This window comes from Tursiops truncatus, chromosome 20 (genome assembly GCF_011762595.2).
Source record: "Tursiops truncatus isolate mTurTru1 chromosome 20, mTurTru1.mat.Y, whole genome shotgun sequence".
Classification (NCBI taxonomy): Eukaryota; Metazoa; Chordata; class Mammalia; order Artiodactyla; family Delphinidae; genus Tursiops; species Tursiops truncatus.
The window spans coordinates 21,069,111-21,093,545 of record NC_047053.1 but is presented as its reverse complement, the minus strand read 5'-3'; the positions used below and the strand labels follow the sequence as shown (position 1 = coordinate 21,093,545).

The 24,435-nt window shown below is 42.2% G+C and overlaps 1 pseudogene; it reads right to left on the bottom strand.

The window, feature by feature from the left end:
• Nucleotides 1-8,421: 8,421 nt before the first annotated feature.
• Nucleotides 8,422-22,613, bottom strand: LOC109551739 (RAD52 motif-containing protein 1-like; annotated as a pseudogene).
• Between the last annotated feature and the right edge of the window lie 1,822 nt (nucleotides 22,614-24,435).

The following is a 24,435-nucleotide window of genomic DNA, read 5'->3' as shown; positions in this document are numbered from 1 at the left end:
TAGCCCTGGGTTGGGCACAAAATGGGTGCTACATATAGGAAGCCAGGGAACAAAGATGAGTTCTAGATATAACTGAGGGATTGAATAACAATAATAGCTAACACTAAAATATATGATAGGCACTGATAGAAGAGCTCTACCTATATTAACTCATCTAAGTCTCCCAATGAGATTGGAGTCATTAGGAGAATTAGGAGTCATCCTATGAGACGATGACTACCATAATCCCCATTTTACAGATGAGGAAATTGAGTCATAAAGCTAATAAATGGCAGACCTATGTTAAAACCCAGGTAGTCTGGCTCCGGAATCTCTACTCTTAACCACTTTGTTGCATTACCACCAATGAGATGGGGAGAGGGACATGTTGCTGTAAAGAGGATGGAGTAAAGATGGGAGAAGAGTAGATGTTAAGGAATTAAATAATGGGGTAAAAAATGGAGAAGGAAAAAATAAGGGCAATTAAAAGTAAAAGACTGGAGGAGAGGGAAAAATAGTAAGAAGGAGAATGAAGATAAGGAATCATTGACAAACAAAAGGTGGAAACAGAAAGTCAGTCAATGTGGATTGGGGAGATAAGGAGGACCCAGGAAGACCTGAAGAAAGGCTGCCATGTCAGGAAGGATGCAGAGAACAAACGAGGAAAGGGGATTCTTACATGATGTTGAAAGTGCCTATGTAGGCATTAGGCTCTGGCTCAGGCACTCTATGGAGCTTCTGCTTTGAGCTGAGACCGACACATGACAGCATCTCATTTTTGAAGGTACAGAGCTCACATATGCCGATGTTTGTGGTGGCATGCTGTTCTGGCTGCTTCTTTTCTGAGGTATATTTTACACCAGGAAGACCTGTGGATACTGAATACTGAGTTAAAGGAAAAAGAACTGTCTCAGATGGCCTTGGTTGCTGAGATATGTTAACTCTCAGGTCCACGCGTGGAACTGTAACTTGAGTCAGGTTTGGCTGTGCAAGTGTCATCTCAGGGTGTTTTAAGGGGGAGCTATAGTCTGCTGTAGGGATGTAGAATGTCCAGCGTCCATAGTGGGTTCTGGAATTGTGGTTTGCTCTAGGTCCACATGATGAACAATGACGCTGGATGATGTTGAATACTGACCTTGATCTTTCCTTGTAGTTGGAACTGTCACCTGCTGCTGGAATGGAGATTGAACTACAACATGCTGAGGTGCCTCTGGAGGCTGATTTGGGGTCTCCTGCATGATTGGAGAAGGTAAAGTCTCCATATTGGATCCTACAATAACGGTAAGTTCCACATCCATAGGATGAATTGCGACTTGATTCAGGTTTGGCTGTTCAAGTGTCATCTCAGGGTGTTTTGGAGGGGGAGCTGTAGTCTGCTGTCGGGCTGTAGAATGTTCAGACTCTGTAGTAGGTTCTGGAGTTGTGGTAAGCTGCAGGTCTCTAAGTTTAACTGTGTTACTGGGTGATGTTGGATGCTCAGCATGATTCTGATCTGGTACTGGAACTGTCACCTCGGGATACAATGGAGACTGAGCTACAACTTCCTTAATGAGCTCTCATGGCTGAGCTTGGGTATGCTGCATGGTTGGAGAAGGTTCAACCTCCATACTGGATTCCAGAGTTAACGTAATTCCAGGTCCAAAGGTTGAACTGTGACACTGGGTGATGTTGGAGGCTCAGTGTGATCCTCAGTGATCTGGTGTTGGAACTATTGGGTTCTGATATACTGGAGGCCGAGCTACAAAAACTTCCTTAGGTGCCTCTGGAGGCTGGGTTAAGTTCTCCTGTATGGTTGGAGATGGTTCTTCCTCCTTAGTGGGTTCTGGCCTTATGGTCAGTTTAAGGGCCAAAGGTTGAATCGTGACCTCAGTGAAGGTTGGATGCTGAGCCTGAACTTGCTCTGGATTTGGATATGTCACCTCGGGGTATGTTGGTTGAGTTGGGGCTCCCTGCTGAACTGGAGAATGTTCAATTTCACAGGGTGTTGGATGATGATCTGAAACCTCTTGCTGGACTGACAAAGGTTCCAACTGCTCAGGGGACACTGTTGACTGAGCTGAGGTTTCTTGTTGGGGTGGAGAAGTTTCAACCTCCTTAGTGAACGCTGGAGTTACGATAAGTGCAAGATCCATAGGTATAACAGTGACATCGGGCCGCTGCAAAAGCTGAGCTTGATCCTGACCTCGAGGAGAAACTGTTGTCACATGATGCTCTGCAGAGAAAACTACAGTCACATTAGAGAGCTCTGGAGACTGAGTTGGAGAGGATTCAACCTCACCAGGAGACTCTGGATACTGAGCTGTGCCTTCCTGTTAAGGTGGAGAAGGTACAACGTCAGGAGCCTGTGGATGCTGATCTGGAATCTCCTGCTGGGTTATGGCAGGTATAGCTTCTTCTCCAGGTTGCTCTGGATACTCAGCTGGGGTCTCCTATTATACTGAAATTTTATTATGTGTACCGGCTTCTGGAGATTGGGCTGGAGCTTCCTGTTGAACTGACAAAGGTTAAACCTCCTCAGGTGGCTGTGAAGGCAGCGTTGGGACCTCATGCTGTGTTGTAGAAAATTCTGCATTAATAAGGGGCACTGAGGGCTGAGCTGAAGGCTTGCGCTGATTTGGAGAAGGACCCACCTCTGGAGTGGTTCTTTTGTTATGGTAAGCTCCACATCTGCAGGTTTGACAGCGACACTGGATAAGTTTGAATGCTGAGCCTGAGGGTGACTTGGAGGTGAAACTGTCATTTCATCATGCTCTGGAGGTTGAGCTGGCTGTTCTTGTTGAGTTGGAGTAGGTTCCACCTCCCCTGAAGAAGGCTCTGGAGGCTGAGCTGGTTGCTCCTGCAGGGTTGCAGAAGGTTCTATCTCCACTGGAGACAGAGATTGGATCTACTGCTGGGCTGCCAAAGATTCTGCCCCATTAGGGGGCTCTGGTGACTGAGCTGAGGCTTCCTCCTTGGTTGCAGAAGTTTCAGCTTCTCCAAAAGCCTCTGAAAGCTGAGCTGGGCTCTTCTGCTGGGTTGCTGTTTGCAAGTCCTCAGGAGGCTCTGTAGGCTCAGAAGGCTGAGTCGGTTGTTCCTGTTCACTTGGAGAAGGCTCAGCTTCCACAAGAGGCTCTGGAGGCTGACCTGTGGTCTATTGCTGGGTTGGAGAAGGTTCTGTCTCCTCATTATGCTCAAGAGGTGGAGCCAGGGCCTCCTGCTGAGCTGTAGGAAATTCACCTTCTGTAGTGGACTCTGGAGTGTTGGTAAGTTCCAAATTCAGAGGTTGAAGTGTAACACTGGGCAAGTTTGAATGAGCGTAACGCTGAGCACCAGGTAGACATGCTACCTCATCACTCACTGGAGTTTGAAGTACATATATGTAGGGAACCCTGGAGCCTGAGCTGGGGCCTCTTGATGGAGTAGAGAAGGTTCAGCCTCCTCAGGGTGCTCTGCAGGCTGAGATGGGGTCTCCTGTGGACTGGAGAATGTTCAACCTCCTCGGGGCACTCTGGAGGCTGAGATGGGGCCTCCTGCTGGACTGGAGAAGGTTCAACCTCTTTAGTGACCTGTGGAGTTATGGTAAGTGCCAGATCCAGAGGTTTAACAGTTACATTGTACAAGTTTGACTGCTGAGTTTCATTTACTCCATGATGTGCTACTGGTTGAACTACAAACTCCTTAAGTGTCTCCAAAGGCTGGGCTAGGACCTCCTGAGGACTTGAAGTTTCTAGTACCTCAGAGGCCTCTGAAGGCTGAGATGGAGCCTCCTGCTGAAGTGGAAGTGGTTCTACTTCTTCATTGGGATCTGGATGCTGAGGCTGGGCCTCTGCCTGGGGTAAAAAAGATTCAACCTCCTCAGGGGTCTGTGGATGCTGAGCAGGGACCTCCTGCTGGGTAAAGATTCAGCCTCCTCAGTGAGCTCTGGATGATGAGCTTGGGTCTCCTGCTGGGATGGAGAAATTTCAGCTTCCTCAGGGGGCTCTGGAGGTACATCTGGGATCCCCCAAAAATCCCTAGGTATGCTCTCCTCAGGATAAAAGGCATCCATACTGGGATCTAAATAATCATCCGGCAACTGTTGTTCTAGACCCTGAGTGTTTTTATGAAATTGGCCTATAGTTCAAACAACAACTTTGGCAAGCTGTTGATGCTGAACTAGATCTTTCTTCAGGTTTGGTGGTGAAACAATAAACTTCATTGGTTTTGAGCTCTTACTACCTAGAGTTGGAACAAGTATTTCAAATGATTGGTGACCTTCAGTCTGATCTAGACCTATGTGTTTAGTCTTACTTTTGTGTCGAGAAAGCAGAACAAAGGGCTGATTTTGATCCCAGTCTAGCACTGGACCCGGCTCTGGGAGCTTTTGATGTTGGGTTTGCTAGTTATTCAGATCATGATGTGGAACAGCAAACTGATCTGTAGGCAGCTCTCCAACGTAATCCGTGTCCGGGTATGGAAACTCAGTCTCAGTCAACTCCTGATGAGGCGGGGCCAACATCTGGACTGGAGACGAGGACGTCAAGTAATTAAAGCCCCCAGCTTCTACCAGGGGTGTAAGGGCATGGAGCAATTTGGGAGGGGGCTCTGAGGCGTGTGAAGACCAAGCCTCGGTCAGCCGCGGGGGGTTGGGTGTCACCTGCACGGGGTCCAGGGCCCACTCCGGAGGCTGAACTGCCTGGACTAGAAGCCACACTCGTTGCCATGTGAGGAGGAGACGTAGGGCGCAGATGCGACATAACATGCGGCGGCTCCCAGGCGCAGTGACCCAGGCCAGTGAGGAGCCGGAGTCACATCCTGCATCCAAGCTTGAACAGCTATGCCAGCGCCAACGCGAGGGCTCACGTTAGCAACCGCGCACGCCTCCCCCGTCTAACGTCCCACCCATTATTTATGACATCTTTAGTTACACCACCGTTATTAGGTTTGTACGGAGATCCAATCCGCGCCACCAGAGTGGGTCTTTTTCCCAGAGTCCCCAGGGCGCAAGCCATCCTTCCCCTTACAAAGGAGACAATTACCTCCTGCCGGGACCCTCTTCCCAACCCCTCCCTGCCCTCCCTGGCCACAAACAATGAGGCGGGATTTGGGCTGCAGACCCGAGTGACCCCAAACTCCAGTAGTCCAGGGGTGGAGGGGTGTTGGGAAGGATGCAGAGCTTCCCAAGGAAACCACAGGACGTGGCATTCTGGGAAATTCAAGAGTGCTAGTCCAGTCTGGCAATCTGAACTCTTCCTCCTCAAAGCTGAAGTCCGAGAGACATTCTTCCTCCCTTCCTCCCTCCCTGACAAGAAAAGTAGCTGACCTGCAAAATGAGCACCAGTTATGGTGGCGGGAGGGGAACACACCTTAAAATTGTTCTAAAATGTTGCCATTTCCTCCAAACTCTCAGTATTCACGTCTCATTATTCATTCACCACTCTGTTATTAGGGGTTACCACTGAATCAGTGATGACTCCACAACTTCCGTAGGAGGGGTTTGGGGCAGGTGAGCAATTTATTCTGGGAAAGAGAGTCTAAAACCAAGTGAATGACCCTTTATATTAGCATGGGAAAACTTCCCCCATCCCACCTTGTCTCAACAGAGCCATTAATCTAGAAGAAACTACAGTGTCACTTTTCAGAGGTCTACCCTGTGTGCACACATGGAGAAGACACTTAGAATGTTAAAGTCAGCATGTTAAGTAATTTTCTTGAAATACTGTAACTCGCACCCAGTTTACTTTCTTCACAGTCCTTTTCATAATCTATTTAATTTTAGTCCTTTTTAATTGTCTGGTACACCTTTAACACCTAAACTCCAAGAGAGAAGTAGATTCATCTTATTTCCAGTACCTAGCACATAATGGAACTGAATGGAATTTCTGAATGGAACTGATTCCAAGATTGGCCTCATTTAGGAATGGATCTGTTGTTATAATCAGGTTTCCGAAATCTTTAGTATCAATACGGAATCCTTTCCTCCTACATTACACAGGAAGCTAGACTTCTTAAAGCCCAAACATGGATAAGTTTGAAGTTTCCTTGACTGATTTAAATTGAATTAAAATAATTATTTTTTATGGGAAAAACTATCAAAATATCTACATTTTTCAGAACACAACCACCTTTTCTTTCTCTACTTTCTTCCCTTCAAAACAAACTTTGCAACATTGGGGTGAGTTAAATAATCAGCAATCTAGCCCCAAATAAAGCTCTCAATGACATGAAACACATTTTTTGCTTCTTTTTAATAAAAATACTATATGCACTACATTAATGTTTTCTTTTAGAAATTACATTAACAACTTAATCCCTAATTCGAGGCATCCATATAATTGATTTACAGAAAGGTTCTTCGGCAAAATATTTAACACAAGATATATATGTGATTATGAGATTTGGGTTATACACCTTACTTGAAAGACATGAATAGTTTTTAAACTCTGTAGCATAATCACACTTAAGGCCATAGTTACTTTGTTCCCAAATTCCTGCAATTCTATTTGAGGGGAGTTCTAAAAGGCCTGTGTCTTCTTCTGTGTCCACAACTGTAGACGTACACTGATGGCCCTCAATCCTGCTCTCCAAACTTCAAATAAGGGGCCAGAGACAAGGCTTGGGACTTGGAAAAGTCCTAGAAATTCCCTGCCTCAAAAGCAGTTTCAGAGTTTCACATTATCCTAAGGATGACAGAGCTGAGTAGACATGCCAAAGTCTTCCAAATCCTGCTGGTTATTTTGAATTATGGCTACACTGGCTGTGTACCCCTTGAGTTTTTATCTCCACATACTTGAATTAAATCCTGTAGTTCCTCTTCGTTTCTAGCACCTGTGACCTCTTCACAGGGTCTCTCTTCCACAGCTATTTTACCATTTTCTGAAATAAAGTTAACAAGAATCAATTCAGAAATGTTCTTGTTCTAAAACTTCCTGTATACAATGGTAGCACCCAATAATTAGACATCCTTTTGATTTCTAAAAGCAGAAAATAAGAGCATTTTCCTAGAAGTTCCCTCATCTGACACTTCAGTTTTTATCATAATTATTTGTGAAAAAATATATAAGAAATATCAACTTTGTTTCAAAAACTTTTATGATCTTAGAAATAAGAACTAAGGAATAATGACATAGGAATTAAAGCTGTGGAAACAAAAATGTTCAATCACAATACAATTACATAGTAAGGTATGAGGTGGGGGTCAAAGTGAGTTCAAACCTGGGATACATACCACTGGACTATAATAGATACTTCGTATTAGAAGCAAGGCAAGTGCCTATTCCTTGGGAACAAAATTCTACCAGATACAATGAACAAAGCTTTGGAGACAGAGACAGAGAGAATTTGAACACTCCACTGGCAGCAACTGGCCCATGTACCTTTTGAACAATACAGCTTTCCTCAAGGCAAGCTAGAGCCACCAGGCTTTTTGGTCTAAAAAAAAGTTTTGAGTACATATAAGGAATACCTTGGCATATTAGGAACAAACAACCCAGACATTTAGTTTGGTTCTTAAAGGTTGTTACCCAGATTTGACAGCTGATGGAGATTTTGCCTGATGACCAGGGAAGTCAAACTTCCTTGGAAGGATTGCCCAGGCTGGAAGGCCAAGACCAATCCAGGGTCAACTCTTACAAGCAAATAAGGTCTCAGACAACTTAGCTAGGATTTCTCAGTCTCTCAGCCTGCAGGGCTGTGAAGCAGGTGAGCAATTCTCTTCAGGGAATCTACTAATCATAAAGTTTCCTTTGGGCACTGCCTGTGACATTCTCACTGCTATATAACTCGATAGGGAACACAATCAACGCTCTTCAGTAGCATGACCACTTTCAAGGCTCACAAAAACGTAGCCGATTATTATATAAGAATCATATTCACCCAATATATCAGAAATGGAAGCTGAAATTAAATTGACTCCAAAAACATAATCTAATAAACTCTTCAACAAAAAAACAACAATAATATTAATAATAGTCAATATATATTGTCTGCTTACTATGTTTCAGGCATAGTTCTAAGCTTTTTACATTCATCATTTCATTTACTCTTACAATATCCCCCATTTGGTGGTAAGCTGAATTACTAACCCTATTTGCAGATAAAGAAATTGCAGCTTACAGATATTAAATACCTTCAAATGTCTCTGGCTAGAAAAAACTAAAATTGCGACAACAGCAACAAAACAATCTAAGACACAAAGTTAGGACTCAAACACAGGTGTCCAAGACTTATAATCACTACACTATTCTATATGATAAGCAAGCAATTGAGGAAGAACTGGATCAAACACATTCTGTATGAACTGAGGCAAGTCATTCTACATCTAAACACTGGGGACAATAATATTTGCTGTCGTTTTTCTCATAAATGCCATAAAGAACAAATTTAAGACTGCTGCTGTGAAAACATCTGGTGAATGAAAGAATATGCAATGTTTTAGATAACCATTATTTTCATCCAATTAACTTTTCAAATAAGTTTATTTGCTCACTGAAACTGAAGCACTTCAAGGACAATCAAAAAGGTCTTACCTAAAACCACTATCAGCAGTTTCTGGAATGCATCTGTCATAGCCTTCTGAATAGCAAGCTTCTGGGTTACCTTCCTTTTCATAAGGAATGATAATGACCCTAAATCCAACAAAAAAAGATGAATTTAAAATGCCTATCTGAATAACTGATTTCTAGGTTATATGTTTAAAACTAAAAATGCATCTGTGATTCTTAGATCATTATCTTAGTGATTAAGGGCAGGCACAACACTGGGGTGCGGTTGAATGTCTCTGTTGTAGGTATACCCTGGCATGGCACATTTTACTGCTCAGATCTATTCTCAAAGTTCCTATAATACTTGATGGTAAATGCAAACCAAGAACGTGGCACAACTTTCATAATACTCACAGATTTCAAATGGACAAGCTGAGGCTACACGGCTACAGACCCTGCTCTCCTGGGCATAAAAGGCTGGATTCATACAGTGAGATAGATTTGGTGGTAGTGCAGATGATCTGGCCTCTCCTCAACCATCACCCACTCAGGTGGATGTGGCGCCTCCTCCACTCAATTCGCTAACAGCCCTGCCTCTGACTTAAAACCCTAAGCCCAAGTGCCATTGATTCTAAGAGAAAACTCAGTACCAATAGGAATCCCCTTTCTAGGGATCTACGTTTACTTTTTCTGCTCAGGCCCTTCTATAGAAGACAAAGGACTGAACATTTACACAAGAGTTTATTTCAGTATTTTTTTTCCAACAGCAACAAAAAGTTACTTTAATATTCTGTGTCCACAGTTAACAAAATCAGGTAAGCAGAGACCCCTGTTAGATTTTAGCCTCGTTTACTTTTTGTCTGGATGTTTGAATCATTATACCTGGACCAAGAGAGTGGCACTGGGAATGGAGAGGAAGGGACATAAAGCAGACATGCTTTAAAGAAAGAATCCAAGAGAACTCGGCCCTAACTATTCACAGGAAATGGAGAAGAAGGGCAAATTAGAGTTGATTCCATACTTTCAAGCCAGTGTGACAAGGAATGGTGATCCATTGCCAAGACACTGAAGTGATGGGCACAGGGCGGTGAGCTATCGGGGGTAAGGAGTTTGGTGAGTTGTCCTGGAGAGCAGCTCTCATTTTCCTCCTCTCACCTCCAGGGCTGATGATGAATCTTCTGAGCCTGTGAACACCAACGTGGTCCTGCGGTATGATGGGCTGATCACCTGGGATGCACCAGCCATCACCAAAAGCTCCTGTGTGGTGGATGTCACCTACTTCCCCTTTGATAATCAGCAGTGCAACCTGACCTTTGGTTCCTGGACCTACAATGGCAATCAGGTGGATATATTCAATGCCCTGGACAGCGGAGACCTCTCCGACTTCATCAAAGATGTAGAGTGGGAGGTGCATGGCATGCCTGCTGTGAAGAATGTGATCTCCTATGGCTGCTGCTCTGAGCCTTACCCGGATGTGACATTCACTCTCCTTCTAAAGTGGTGGTTCTCTTTCTATATCGTCAACCTCCTCATCCCATGTGTCCTCATATCTTTTCTGGCTCCCTTGAGTTTTTATCTCCCAGCAGCCTCTGGTGAAAAGGTCTCCCTGGGAGTGACCATACTGTTGGCCGTGACTGTATTTCAGCTCATGGTGGCAGAGATCATGCCAGCCTCAGAGAATGTCCCTCTGATACGTGAGTTCAAGTGTCTTACACTTTGAGTCAGCACTGTAGTAACTGGGGTTGTATCTGTATCTTTAAACTCCTAACAATGAGGTCAACTTCAGACTCAACACAGGCTGTCACATACTTGATTTGGTGTCTTCAGTTGGCATCTTTGAAAAGAGATGTGGCTGTTGGAAACAAAGCTGGTCTTGTTGTCTCCAGGTTTACCCAAAAGAGGAATGAGAGCAATATGGTATAGAGCAGTGGTTCTCAGAGTATGGTCTCTGGACCCACAGCATTAACATCATTTTATTTTATTTATTTATTTATTTTTTTGCTTGGGGAACATTATTTTATTTTTATTATTTTTTTATTGGAGTATAATTGCTTTACAATGGTGTGTTAGCTTCTGCTTCACAAAAAAATGAATCAGTTATATATATACATATGTTCCCATATCTCTTCCCTCTTGCATCTTCCTCTCTCCCACCCTCCCTATCCCACCCCTCCAGGCGGTCACAAAGCACCGAGCTGATCTCTCTGTGTTATGCGGCTGCTTCCCACTAGCTATCTACCTTATGTTTGGTAGTGTATATATGTCCATGCCTCTCTCTCGCTTTGTCACAGCTTACCCTTTCCCCTCCCCATATCCTCAAGTCCATTCTCTAGTAAGTCTCTGTCTTTATTCCTGTTTTACCCCTAGGTTCTTCATGACATTCTTTTTTCTTAACTTCCATATATATGTGTTAGCATACGGTATTTGTCTCTCTCTTTCTGACTTACTTCACTCTGTATGACAGACTCTAGGTCTATCCACCTCATTACAAATAGCTCAATTTCATTTCTTTTTATGGTGGAGTAATATTCCATTGTATATATGTGCCACATCTTCTTTATCCATTCATCCGATGATGGACACTTAGGTTGTTTCCATCTCTGGGCTATTGTAAATAGAGCTGCAATGAACATTTTGGTACATGACTCTTTTTGAATTATGGTTTTCTCAGGGTATATGCCCAGTAGTGGGATTGCTGGGTCATATGGTAGTTCTATTTGTAGTTTTTCAAGGAACCTCCATACTTTTCTCCACAGTGGCTGTATCAATTTACATTCCTACCAACAGTGCAAGAGGGTTCCCTTCTCTCCACACCTTCTCCAGCATTTATTGTTTCTAGATTTTCTGATGACAGCCATTCTGACTGGTGTGAGATGATATCTCATTGGAGCTTTGATTTGCATTTCTCTAATGATTAGTGATGTTGAGCATACTTTCATGTGTCTGTTGGCAGTCTGTATATCTTCTTTGGAGAAATGTCTATTTAAGTCTTCTGCCCATTTTTGGATTGGGTTGTTTGTTTTTTTGTTATTAAGCTGCATAAGCTGCTTATAAATTTTGGACATTAATCCTTGGTCAGTTGCTTCATTTACAAATATTTTCTCCCATTCTGAGGGTTGTCTTTTGGTCTTCTTTATGGTTTCCTTCACTGTGCAGAAGCTTTGAAGTTTCATTAGGTCCCATTTGTTTACTTTTGTTTTTACTTCCATTTGTCTACGAGGTGGGTCAAAAAGGACCTTGCTGTGATTTATGTCATAGAGTGCCCTGCCTATGTTTTCCTCTAATAGTTTGATAGTTTCTGGCCTTACATTTAGGTCTTTAATCCATTTTGAGCTTATTTTTGTGTATGGTGTTAGGGAGTGATCTAATCTCATACTTTTACATGTACCTGTCTAGTTTTTCCAGCACCACTTATTGAAGAGGCTGTCCTTTCTCCACTGTATATTCCTGCCACCTTTATCAAAGATGAGGTGACCATATGTGCGTGGGTTTATCTCTGGGCTTGCGATCCTGTGCCATTGATCTATATTTCTGTTTTTGTGCCAGTACCATACTGTCTTGATTACTGTAGCTTTGTAGTATAGTCTGAAGCCAGGGAGCCTGATTCCTCTAGCTCCATTTTTCGTTCTCAAGATTGCTTTGGCTATTCTGGGTCTTTTGTGTTTCCATACAAATTGTGAAATATTTTGTTCTAGTTCTGTGAAAAATGCCATTGGTAGTTTGATAGGGATTGCATTGAATCTGTAGATTGTTTTGGGTAGTAGAGTCATTTTCACAATGTTGATTCTTCCAATCCAAGAACATGCTATATCTCTCCATCTATTTGTATCATCTTTAATTTCTTTCATCAGTGTCTTATAATTTTCTGCATACAGGTCTTTTGTCTCCTTAGGTAGGTTTATTCCTAGATATTTTATTCTTTTTGTTGCAATGGTAAATGGGAGTGTTTTATTAATTTCACTTTCAGATTTTTCATCATTAGTGTATAGGAATGCAAGAGATTTCTGTGCATTAATTTTGTATCCTTCTACTTTACCAAATTCATTGATTAGCTCTAGTAGTTTTCTGGTAGTATCTTTAGGATTCTCTATGTATAGTATCATGTCATCTGCAAACAATGACAGCTTTACTTCTTCTTTTCTGATTTGGATTCCTTTTATTTCCTTTTCTTCTCTGATTGCTGTGGCTAAAACTTCCAAAACTATGTTGAATAACAGTGTTGAGAGTGGGCAACCTTGTCTTTCTCCTGATCTTAGTGGAAATGCTTTCAGTTTTTTACCATATGGATGATGTTGCCTGTGTGTTTGTCATATATGGCCTTTATTATGTTGAGGAAAGTTCCCTCTATGCCTACTTTCTGAAGGCTTTTTATCATAAATGGGTGTTGAATTTTGTCAAAAGCTTTCTCTGCATCTATTGAGATGATCATATGGTTTTTCTCCTTCAATTTGTTAATATGGTGTATCATGTTGATTGATTTGCATATATTGAAGAATCCTTGCATTCCTGGAATAAATCCCACTTGATCATGGTGTATGATCCGTTTAATGTGCTGCTGGGTTCTGTTTGCTAGTATTTTGTTGAGTATTTTTGCATCTGTGTTCATCAGTGATATTGGCCTGTAGGTTTCTTTCTTTGTGACATCCTTTTCTGGTTTTGGTATCAGGGTGATGGTGGCCTCGTAGAATGAGTTTAGGAGTGTTCCTCCCTCTCCTATATTTTTGAAGAGTTTGAGAAGGATAGGTGTTAGCTCTTCTCTAAATGTTTCATAGAATTCACCTGTGAAGCCATCTGGTTCTGGGCTTTTGTTTGTTGGAAGATTTTTAATCACAGTTTCAATTTCAGTGCTTGTGATTAGTCTGTTCATATTTTCTACTTCTTCCTCATTCAGTCTTGGCAGGTTGTCCATTTCTAAGAATTTGTCCATTTCTTCCAGGTTGTCCATTTTATTGGCAAGAGTTGCTTGTAGCAAACTCTCATGATCTTTTGTATTTCTGCAGTGTCAGTTGTTACTTCTCCTTTTTCATTTCTAATTCTATTGATTTGAGTCTTCTCCCTTTTTTCCTTGATGAGTCTAGCTAATGGTTTATCAATTTTGTTTATCTTCTCAAAGAACCAGCTTTTAGTTTTATTCATCTTTGCTATCGTTTCCTTCATTTCTTTTTCATTTATTTCTGATCTGATTTTTATGATTTCTTTCCTTCTGCTAACTTTGGGGTTTTTTCTTCTTCTTTCTCTAATTGCTTTAGGTGCAAGGTTAGGTTGTTTATTCGAGATGTTTCCTGTTTCTTAAGGTAGGATTGTATTGCTATAAAGTTCCCTCTTAGAACTGCTTTTGCTGCATCCCATAGATTTTGGGTCGTCTTGTCTCCACTGTCATTTTTGTCTAGTTATACTTTGATTTCCTCTTTGATTTCTTCAGTGATCACTTCATTATTAAGTAGTGTATTGTTTAGCCTCCATGTGTTTGTATTTTCTACAGATCTTTTCCTGTAATTGATATCTAGTCTCATATCGTTGTGTTTGGAAAAGATACTTGATACAATTTCAATTTTCTTAAATTTACCAAGGCTTGATTTGTGACCCAAGGTATGATCTATCCTGGAGAATGTTCTGTGAGCACTAGAGAAAAATGTGTATTCTGTTGTTTTTGGATGGAATGTCCTATAAATATCAATTAAGTCCATCTTGTTTAATGTATCATATAAAGCTTGTGTTTCCTTATTTATTTTCATTTTGGATGATTTGTCCATGGGTGAAAGTGGGGTGTTAAAGTCCCCTACTATGAATGTGTTACTGTCGATTTCTCCTTTTATGGCTGTTAGTATTTGCCTTATGTATTGAGGTGCTCCTATGTTGGGTGCATAAATATTTACAATTGTTATATCTTCTTGGATTGATCCCTTTATCATTATGTAGTGTTCTTTGTCTCTTCTAATAGTCTTTATTTTAAAGTCTGTTTTGTCTGATATGAGAATTGCTACTCCAGCTTTCTTTTGGTTTCCATTTGCATGGAATAACTTTTTCCATCCCCTCACTTTCAGTCTGTATGTGTCCCTAGGTCTGAAGTGGGTCTCTTGTAGGCAGCATATATATGGCTTTTGTTTTTGTATCCATTCAGCCAATCTGTGTCTTTTGGTGGGAGCATTTAAGGTAATTATTGACATGTATGTTCCTATTCCCATTTTATTAATTGTTTTGTTTTCATTATTGTAGGTCTTTTCCACCTCTTGTGTTTCTTCCCTAGAGATGTTCCTTTAGCAGTTGTTGTAGAGCTGGTTTGGTGGTGCTGAACTCTTTGAGATTTTGCTTGTCTGTAAAGGTTTTAATTTCTCCATCAAATCTGAATGAGATCCTTGCTGGGTAGAGTAATCTTGGTTGCAAGTTTTTCTCCTTCTTCCCTTTCTATATATCCTGCCACTCCCTTCTGGCTTGCAGATTTTCTGCTGAAAGATCAGCTGTTAACCTTATGGGGATTCCCTTGTGTGTTATTTGTTGTTTTTCCCTTGCTGCTTTTAATATGCTTTCTTTGTATTTAATTTTTGACAGTTTGATTAATATGTGTCTTGGCATATTTCTCCTTTGATTTATCCTGTATGGGACTCTCTGTGCTTCCTGGACTTGATTTACTATTTCCTTTCCCATATGAGGGAAGTTTTCAACTATAATCTCTTCAAATATTTTCTCAGTCCCTTTCTTTTTCTCTTCTTCTTCTGGAACCCCATTAATTCAAATGTTGGTGCATTTAATGTTGTCCCAGAGCTCTCTGAGACTGTCCTCAGTTCTTTTCATTCTTTTTTCTTTATTCTGCTCTCCAGTAGTTATTTCCACTATTTTATCTTCCAGGTCACTTTTCCGTTCTTCTGCCTCAGTTATTCTGTTATTGATCCCATCTAGAGAATTTTTAATTTCATTTATTGTGTTGTTCATTGTTGTTTGTTTCATCTTTAGTTCTTTTAGGTCTTTGTTAAACGTTTCTTGTATTTTGTCTATTCTATTTCCAAGATTTTGGATCATCTTTACTACCATTATTCTGATTTTTTTTCAGGTAGACTGCCTATTTCCTCTTCATTTGTTAGGTCTGGTGAGTTTTTATCTTGCTCCTTCATCTGCAGTGTGTTTTTCTGTCTTCTCATTTTGCTTATCTTACTGTGTTTGGGGTCTCCTTTTTGCAGTCTACAGGTTCGTAGTTCCTGTTGTTTTTGGTGTCTGTCCCCAGTGGCTAATGTTGGTTCCGTGGGTTGTGTAGGCTTCCTGGTGGAGGGGAGTAGTGCCTGTGTTCTGGTGGATGAGGCTGGATCTTGTCTTTCTGGTGGGCAGGTCCACGTCTTGTGGTTTGTTTTGGGGTGTCTGTCGACTTATTATGATTTTGGGCAGCCTCTCTGCTAATGGGTGGTGTTGTGTTCCTGTCTTGCTAGTTGTTTGGCATAGGGTGTCCAGCACTGTAGCTTGCTGGTCGTTGAGTAAAGCTGGGTGCTTGTGTTGAGATGGAGTTCTCTGGGAGATTTTCACCATTTGATATTATGTGCAGCTGGGAGGTCTCTTGTGGACCAGTGTCCTGAAGTTGGCTCTCCCACCTCAGAGGCACAGCACTAACTCCTGGCTGGAGCACCAAGAGCCTTTCATCCACACGGCTCAGAAGAAAAGGGAGAAAAAGTAGAAAGAAAGAATTAGTAGAAGTAGAAAGAAAGAAAGAAGGGAGGGAGGGAGGGAGGGTGGGAGGGAGAGAGGGAGGAAGGAAGGAAGGAAAGAAGGAGGGAAGGATGGAAAATAAGATGATAAATAAAATAAATTAAGATAAAATACAATAATATTATTAAAATAAAATAAATAATTACTAAGTGGGAAAAAAAACGGATGGATTGAACCCTGGAACAAATGGTGGAAGCAAAGCTATACAGACAAAAATCTCACACAGAAGCATACACATACACACTCACAAATAGAGGAAAAGGGGGAAAAAATCATAAATCCTGCTCTCAAAGTCCATCTCCTCAATTTGGATGATTCGTTGTCTAAAGGAGGGAAGGAAAGAAAGAAAGAATGAAGATAAAGTAAAATAAAATAAAGTTATTTAAAAAAATAATTATAAAGGAAAAATTTAAAAGAAACAAAAACAGACGGATAGAACCCTAGGAAAATGGTGGAAGCAAAGCTATACAGACAAAATCTCACACAGAAGCATACACATACACACTCACAAAAAAGGAAAAGGGGAAAAAATAATAAATCCTGCTCTCAAAGTCCACCTCGTTAATTTGGGATGATTCTTTGTCTATTCATGTGTTCCACAGATGCAGGGTACATCAAGTTGATTGTGGAGCTTTAATCCGCTGCTACTGAGGCTGCTGGGAGAGATTTCCCTTTCTCTTCTTTGTTGTCACAGCTCCCAGGGGCTCAGCTTTGGATTTGGCCCCGCCTCTGCGTGTAGATCTCCGGAGGGCGTCTGTTCTTTGCTCAGACAGGATGGGGTTAAAGGAGCCGCTGATTCGGAGGCTCTGGCTCACTCATGCCGGGGGGTTAGGGAGGGTCACGGAGTGCAGGGCAAGCCTGCGGCGGCAGAGGCCGGCGTGACGTTGCACCAGCCTGAGGCACGCCATGCATTCTCCCAGGGGAGTTGTTCCTGGATCATGGGACCCTGGCAGTGGCGGGCTGCACAGGCTCCCAGGAAGGGGGGTGTGGATAGTGACCTGTGCTCACACACAGGCTTCTTGGTGGCGGCAGCAGCAGCCTTACCGTCTCATGTCTGTCTCTGGGGTCCGCGCTTTTAGCCTCGGCTCGCGCCCGCCTCTGGAACTCCTTTAAGCAGCGTTCTTAATCCCCTCTCCTCGCGCATCAGGAAACAAAGAGCGAAGAAAAAGTCTCTAGCCTCTTCGGCAGGTCCAGACTTTTCCATGGACTCCCTCCCAGCCAGCCGTGGCGCACTAACCCCCTTCAGGCTGTGTTCACGCCGCCAACACCAGTCCTCTCCCTGCGCTCCGACCGAAGCCCGAGCCTCAGCTCCCAGCCCCGCTCGCTGCGGCGGGGGAGCAGACAAGCCTCTTGGGCTGGTGAGTGCCGGTCGGCACCGATCCTCTATGCGGGAATCTATCCGCTTTGCCCTCCACACTCCTGTTGCTGTCCTCTGCTCTGCGGCTCTGAAGCTCCCCTGCTCTGCCACTCGCAGTCTCTGCTCACGAAGGGGCTTCCTAGTGTGTGGAAACCTTTCCTCCTTCACAGCTCCCTCCCACTGGTGCAAGTCCTGTCCCTATCCTTTTGTCTCTGTTTATTCTTTTTTCTTTTGCCCTACCCAGGTACGTGGGGAGGTTTCTTGCCTTTTTGGAGGTCTGAGGTCTTCTGCCAGTGTTCAGTAGGTGTTCTGTAGGAGTTGTTCCACGTGTAGATGTATTTCTGGTGTATCTGTGGGGAGGAAGGTGATCTCCGCGTCTTACTCTTCCACTATCTTCCCGGAAGTCATCTATTTCAATCTTTAGACAATGATTTTTTTGGGATAACTGAAGGCCAGAAGACATCTGTATTTGAAGGACTATTTAGCACAAATTATTAACCAAAAAAAAACCCAGCTAATTTTCCCTCCTCCTAAGCTTCTTGGCAGTCAGTCAGTTCTAAAATTCTAAAGTTTATGGTGGTGTCAGGTATTGCCTAAGATAAAAACCTATATTGTCAGGCAGAAAAATTTTGCCCAGGGTTTTAGTTGCTTAGCAAAGGTGATGATGTTTGAAAAGTTGAGTTTCAGAAAGAAAGGAAAAAAGAGAAATCCCACTCCCTCACCTGGGCACACACACACATACCTTCCTCCAACTTATCCAAAGGTTCCTCAGCCATGCCAACTCCAGAACTCCTGCACTCATGGGAGGGGAACACCACCCCTAATCACAGAAGAACTTCAGGCTTTGCTTCGGAAGTCATGTCACAATATCTTCATTTTCCCTTTCTTCAAGGTTAGAAATATCCTGAAGCTCTTAGGATTTTGAATTAAAGCCTAGACTTCAACATATTCTGTTGTTATAAATAAAAAATAAACTCCAGCAATCCCAGGTAATAGTTTAGGTATTCTATAGCTTCAAAATCAAGTGAGACTTGCAAATGAATGACTAGATATGGACAACTATTTTTTATTATATACCATACAAATACTGGAGAAAACTATGAACACCACCATCCAAGTCATTGAGATTATCACTAATTCTAGGTGGCAGGCCAATGCTCAGATACTTCCATGTGGAAGCCTCTCACACATCCTCCCCATAGCCCTGTTCTATTCTTCTCTCTAAAGTCTAGGAGTTCAATGTTGAAAGGAGTCTGGTTAGTCAAAGAAAATCTACAGAGTTTACCCTGATGATCTTTTTTGACCACCCATGGAAACCAAAGTAGTAATTTGACAATTCTTGGCATCTGGAGCTGTTTAGGGCGAGTGTATTATGTTCAACCGTCTTATGTCTAGTGCCGAAATGAACCTAAAGACATAAAAGACCTAAAATTATCACAACCCTACATAGAGACTTATTTTGGATATACCTGAGATTTATCAATACCAATTTCATAGAGTGGTTGTGAAGATTAAGTAGGACATTTTAAGCAATGAGTTCACAGTGAACCCTAAATAAATGTTATTTATTACTTTTAAGTCAGTACTTTCTGCACCATTTCCAGGGCCCCTGATTAACCGGAAGGTTCCCTGACCTCTGGTGGTGAAAGTGATGATGAAAGCAACCAAAGAAGCCCAGCAGAAGCCTATTATGGGGCTGGGGGTAAGCAAAGGAAGTGAACTGTTTTACTTGTCTCATCCTGTAGCTCCTGCTTGAGAATATGACCTGAAGAGGAGATAAGATGGGCCTGCCACTGAATTAGGACCTTAATCTGTAGCACCCCCTCCCCATGTTACTAATGCCTGTTAGAAGAGGGAAGACATATACGTCTATAAATGTAAATAAAGTAACCAAAAGAATTAGAGGTTCATCTGCATTAACAAGCTTCTTTGAAAGTGCAAATATTTCCAGTCTTAACTCCCTAAGTCATTTACATATTACTGTGGATTTTTTACATCACTAGTTCTTTCTTAAATGTCTATTTCCACTTTGAACAGGGTGTAGTATATAAATATAGTCATAAAATTCAAATAATACAAATAAAGTGAAAGCATTGTTACTTCTTTATTGATTTGTTTGTGCATCTTCCTCTGTCACTGGTTTATGAACTCCTTAAGTGCTTGAAGGAACCATATATTATTCTTTCCTTATTACCAGAAACAAGCATAGATCTTGGCATATAATAGAGGAGTGATGGTCTGGTGACTGAGTGAATGAATGAGCACATAAGAAAATGAAATTACTTTCTCCAACTGAAGCTACTTGCTGGGAAGGAGAAATGAAGACTAATTTTTAAATATTGAGTGTCACATGGGAGACTAGGCTCTGTATGTTGAGTCATAATGGAGCTGTCCTGGACAATTATGAAGCTTCAGAAGGGCTCTGAGCTCCTGAGTAGTAGAGACAGCTGACATCTGGGATAACCTTGCCACAGTTCTTGCTGGCAAACATTTCCCTTCATGCTACTGAGAAAAACTCAGATACATTAGGCCTTTCCTTCATTTTATTTTAAGATGTTATTCTCTTTTCTGTATTTTTTAAAAATGCAGGGGAAAAAAGATAAGAAATATGTATACCTGCCAATGAGTTAAAGAACACAGATTTGGAACTTCCCTGCTGCTGCAGTGGTTAAGACTCCATGCTCCCAATGCAGGGGGCCCGGGTTCAATCCCTAGTCAAGGAACTAGGTCTCACATGCATGCTGAAACTAAGAGTTCATACGCCACAGTTAAGGAGGCTGTGAGCCACAACGAAAGGAGCCTGCCTGCTGCAACTAAGACCCGGTGCAACCAAATAAATAAATAAATAAAATTTAAAAAGAACGCATAATTAAAGTAGATAACAATTTCGGGGGTGTGGGTACCAAACTAAGGCTCTGCATTAAATAAAGAAATCTAATACGAATGTCCTTTCCTCTCAACACTACAGTGACTTGTAGAAATTTTTCTTCATTATTTTATCAGTGATGGGCTTTATGCTGTGAAAATCTCAGAACCTAAGCTTATGCAATGGTCTTAATGTCCAATATAAGAAAAGAATTCATTACTCACAACTGATACCACGTAACTGTTTCATAATCTTTCCAGGATCATCTGTAATATCTGAGTGGTTATGTGAAATGGTTGCAGGGTCCGCAAATTAAGGAATGTCTGACACAAAATCATTTCAATCCCAGGGAGTACAGCCAGGATTGAAGAGGGTGTTAAACAGGGTACAGAAGTGGGAGGTAGTGTACCTGGAGTCACATCTGAGGAGAGTTCTCAGATTCAATAAAGGTGAAATTAGTGAGTAAAGAAATATGGGTGAGAATAAGCAGCAAGGTCAGTAGGAAGTAGCCAGAGCAAGAAGCCAATCAGAGAAGACACACAATTATAAAGTGAAAGGTCTGGGAAATCTAAGCCTCACTCACTTATTCAGAGGAAGTGAAAAGGTCCTTGAAAAAGGAATGGTGGCTGAATGGAGGCACATAATGAAATGTTCATTCTGGGGAAGTAAAATTGGATGGCATATTGATATGGAATAAGTTTTCTACAGTGCATTAAAGAATATTTTAATGATCCTCTGGAATCTGAAGGGGGTTCTGAATAGGCAGTTTGAGAGTGATGATGATGATGAAGCCTCCTTTATGTTACATCTGACAAAAGTTAGGCAAGCTCAGGACTTCCCTGGTGGCAGAGTTGTTAAGAGTCTGCCTTCCAATGCAGGGGACACGAGTTCGATCCCTGGTCCATGAAGATCCCACATACCGCAGAGCAGCTAAGCCCATGTGCCACAACTACTGAGCCTGTGCTCTAGAGCCCGTGAACCACAACTACTGAAGCCCACATGCCTAGAACCCGTGTTCCGCAACAAGAGAAGCCGTCGCGATGAGAAGCCCACGCACTGCAATGAAGAGCAACCCCCACTCACCGCAACTAGAGAAAGCCGGGGCGCAGCAACAAGACCCAATGCAGCCAAAAATTAATTAATTAATTAAAAAAATTTTTTGTCAACCTCACACATTTAAAATCCACATAAAAGTAAATATAAGGAAGACTCTTGTGAAGATTTCTTAAATTAAGGGGCAGCATAAAATGACATGGGGTTTAACATCAGTCAACTTTGCATTTGGCCTCTAGTTTCCACATTTGCTGTCATGAACTTTAAGTAAGTCACTTAACCATCCTGATTTCGAGTTTCTTCATCTAAAAAAAAGAAAGAAAGAACTGGAGAACTGGGGGATCAGTGGAGCAGTGCATCTGAGAGCATTCTGTACAGCACAGTGCTGTACAAACGCTGGCCATTTCCCACCCCCCCCACCCCGGGATCTTAGTTCCCTGACCAGGGATTGAACCCGGGCCCTCAGCAGTGAAAGTGCAGCGTCCTAACCAGTGGACCGCCAGGGAATTCCCGATGGCCAATTAGCTTTAAATTCAGCACTTCATCCCAGTAGAGCGACGAATTCCACATTTGGACCCACCTTCACTGGAGATGTGTGAAAAAGCTGCTTCTGGTTGCATGCCTTTTGGGCTCTGTGGGCATCCCTTGCTGAATAAAACTTAATGATGGCATAGAACCCAGGACCAGCCACTGCTGCGTTTGCGAAGACTTGGACCGACTACAGAAGGCCAAAGTGGGAGAAGACTGTGAACAGAGAATGCTGTAGGCTGGTCCCACGCTAAGTAAGTGCAGGAAATTTCACGCCCGGGAAACCAAACCACCCTTTCCCTTATATTCTGCCAGCCCTTCGGCACAGGTAACTGTGGTAAGCCTGCAACTCCAAACACTTCTCATTTCATGAACAAGTTTCCCTCTGAAATCCTTAGCTCCGAGAAGCATTAGGAGGCGATGCCGTCAGTTGGGAACTATCTCTCAAAAATCTATGGGGGCGAGCTGGCTGCTCAGGTCAGCTCTAGAACTAAGATTCCTCTCAGCGGAGACCACAGGCAGATGAGGTACCGAAGCAGTCCCAGTTACTGGGGCGCGGGGCGGCTTCCTCCACCCCTCCCTCTGCCCCGGCTCGGCTCACTTGCAAGGTCTCAGCCGTGGGTCCAGATCACAGCTCCCACACCAGCAAGGTTTTGTCACCACCGATGGCAACCACAAAAGGTACCAAATCCACCATCCTACCTTCACCCCGCATGTGCGGCTCGGGGCACAAGCGGACTGCGCCTGCGCACACGAGCCCACGCTTTTTAAAAAGTTAGTGCCAATAACTCTAATATATAGAAAAATAGTTGAAAGCCCCTGAGTGTTTTGTGGATAGAAAAGCTTGAGATTCAGAGCAAATATAGAGCTGGACAGTCTAAGAATAAACTATCTCTCCCATCCATTAGAAGGGCTAGGTAGCAGCTTCTGGTTATGGAACCAGAAACTCTCAGGTGCCAAATAGGACATGAAACAGTAACACTTTTACTATTTATAAAATTGCAGAAACAAACAAAATAAACAATAATATATTTACACCTGTCCTATAAGACAAAGGGTACTTAAGACCCAATGAATATAAAATCAGTTTACAAACTATGATGCACTATATGAATAAGTTCTCATTTGCAGAGAGCACAGCATGGGATATGTGGCCATTAATGATAATTCCCTTCTCCTTTCCATTCCTTTCTCTTGTTCCTTTATGTATGTGGATCAGTTACATTATTAAGCTAACAATGTAACTGAGCTATTATTAGCTTAATAATGTAACCAATAGTCTAATTTTTAGCAAGGGGGTAGTTCTTAGAAACTTAGGGAGCTGGAACTCTGAATGAATGAATTAAAATATTGCAATTACATCATTCATTTTAAAATTTATCATCATTGATTAAAAATTAAAATAAAAATTAAATTAAAAATTTATTATCCCGCAACTGAGACTCACCACAACGTGTGACGTCTGTCAAGCATTCACCGTCACAACTCAGCTTGACTGTCTTACAGACAACCTCAATAGTATTTTTATTTATTTATTTTATTTTTTAATTTTTATTTTATTTTATTTTATTTTGGTGGTACGCGGGCCTCTCACTGCTGTGGCTTCTCCTGTTGCGGAGCACAGGCTCCGGACATGCAGGATCAGCGGCCATGGCTCACGGGCCCAGCCGCTCCGCGGCATGTGGGTTCCTCCCAGACCGGGTAACAAACCCCCGTCCCCTGCTTCGGCAGACGGACTCTTAACCACTGCGCCACCAGGGAAGCCCTCAATAGTATTTTTAAATTGGCAAAGGCAGCAGGCCATACGGCTAGGTAAGATCCTATAAATGGAAACACAGGTAATTAAATTCGTGGTAAAAGAGTTACTTGAGTAGGTAGAAGAGGTAGACCAAGGCCACCACAGACCAGTGCAAAAAGGAGTTCTTGGGGCATATGGAATGGAGAACTGGATAGGGGCCGGTTGGCCAATTGCTGCTCTTGACTGTTGTAAATAAATATAGAGGAGGAGAGAGGTGCCCAACAGAAGGATTAGGATTGCAGAATGTACAGTATGCCTAGAAAAAAGGGAATAGAGATTAGAATTTGGTGACATTGATCTGTGCTTTAAATGAGAAGTATCTCCTTCCAACCCAAAAGACTCACTTTGGTTTGAGAGTACACAGGAAGAAGGCAGACTTCTAAGAAGAGTCTGAATAAGACCACATGTTCTGTAGTCCCTTCCTCGGTTCCTATTTGTGAGTAGTAATATATTAGAAATTACTCTAGTAATAAAAATGCATCGAGTGGTTAACCAATAACAGAGATCGCATTGGCCAATCTGGACAAAAGGAACATTCCAAAGAATAACATTATTATTATAATAAGGTATAACATACTTAATTTAGAAAAAAGCACATGAGTTCATAATGATACTCAAAATGAAAAGTGGGGGAATTTAGAAAAAAGCACATGAATTCATAATGATACTCAAAATGAAAAGTGGGGGAGCTCTTCTTTATAGGATAATGTCAGCTAATAAG